Source organism: Macrobrachium nipponense, chromosome 7, assembly GCF_015104395.2.
Source record: "Macrobrachium nipponense isolate FS-2020 chromosome 7, ASM1510439v2, whole genome shotgun sequence".
NCBI lineage: Eukaryota > Metazoa > Arthropoda > Malacostraca > Decapoda > Palaemonidae > Macrobrachium > Macrobrachium nipponense.
The window spans coordinates 77,292,095-77,293,900 of record NC_061109.1 but is presented as its reverse complement, the minus strand read 5'-3'; positions in this window follow the sequence as shown (position 1 = coordinate 77,293,900).

Sequence of the window (1,806 nt, the reverse complement as noted above, 5' to 3'; positions counted from 1 at the left end):
TCGTAATGTTTGCACCATTTTAAATTAGCCGTTACTAAAGTTTTATATATGTAAATGCGTGCAATTTCATGTAGAATACAACAAAAATCAACCCAGGGTTATAGCTCTTATCAGTTTTCACAAATTTTTTCATATAAATAACGATAAGTGCCAAAATTTCAACCTTCGGTCAATTTTGACTTGCCCGAAATGGTCAAAAACGCAATTGTAAGCTAAAACTCTTACATTCTAGTAATATTCAATCATTTACCTTTATTTTGCAACAAATTGAAAGCCTCTAGCACAATATTTTGATTTATGGTGAATTTATGAAAAAAAAAAAAAAAAAACAAAAAAAAAACATTTTCCTTATGTCCGCGCGGTAACTTCCGAAAAAAATCAGAAATTTTTTCGTCCGATTGTCGTAATGTTTGCACCATTTTAAATTAGCCGTTACATAAAGTTTTATATATGAAAATGTGCGCAATTTTATGTAGAATACAGAAAACAACAACCCATGGTTGTAGCTTTTATCAGTTTTGAGATATTTTCATATAAATAACGATAAGTGCCAAAATTTCAATCTTCGGTCAACTTTTGACTCAACCGAAATGGTAAAAAAACGCAATTGTAAGCTAAAACTATTACATTCTAGTAATATTCAATCATTTACCTTTATTTTGCAACAAATTGGAAGTCTCTTAACACAATATTTCGATTTATGGTGAATTTATGAAATAAACTTTTTCCTTACATCCGTGCGGTAACTCTTCCGAAAAAATCTGAAATTTTTTTGTCAGATTGTCGTAATGTTTGTACCATTTTAAATTAGCCATTACATAAAGTTTTATACATGAAAATGTGCACAATTTCAAGTAGAATACAACAAGAAACAACCCATGGTTGTAGCTTTTATCAGTTTTGAAATATTTTCATATAAATAACGATAAATAGAAAAAATTCGTCCTTCGGTCAACTTTAACTCGACTGAAATGGTCGAAAACTGCAATTGTAAGCTACAACACTTACAGTCTAGTAATATTCAATCAATTACCTTCATTTTGCAACAAACGGGAAGTCTCTAGCACAATACATATTTCGATTTATGGTGAATTTTTGAAAATCTTTTTTTTATGTCCGCACATTACAAATTCATGCATCATTTTGTGATAATATTTTCTTTGTGTTGCCTTGATCGTTTTACAATGCGTTATACACCAAAATGATTGCAATTTAGTGTACAATACAACAACAAAAATTAACTCGTTAGCGTTAACCGTTTTGCTCACAGCGCGATTTGTATACAATATAAGAAATTTTTTTTCGTGCTGTCATATATCCCAATATCTATATATGATAATGATATTTTTTTCATTTCTGATGGTTGCATACTAAACTTCAGGCAATGACAAAAAAGGAGCCAAAAATGAACTCTTAATCTTCAAAACTAAGCGTGCCGTGATTTTTTGAAAAAAACCTTTTTTCCGCTTTGGCACTCACTCGCGAACGCCGCCAGCATACGGGAGATGATTTTTTAAAATACCGCTTGCGTCTAAGGGTTAAACTCGTAGGTCAAGGTACCATGTGATTTTACCAGTTTCAAGCTTTACTTTTGCCTCCAAAACATTTGCAGTCTGCTCATTATTCATTTCTTCAGACAGCTATAAAATGCTGCTTAAATTTGGTGGGATACTTTCTCAACATCTCCATTGTGTGAAGGATGAATAAAAAAGGGATTTTGACGTAGGAAAAATCTATTTCTGTTTCTGGCGAGGAAGCCGTGTCGCCCAGTGAAATGTGTCCTCTTTAGCACTATTTCTAGTAAAA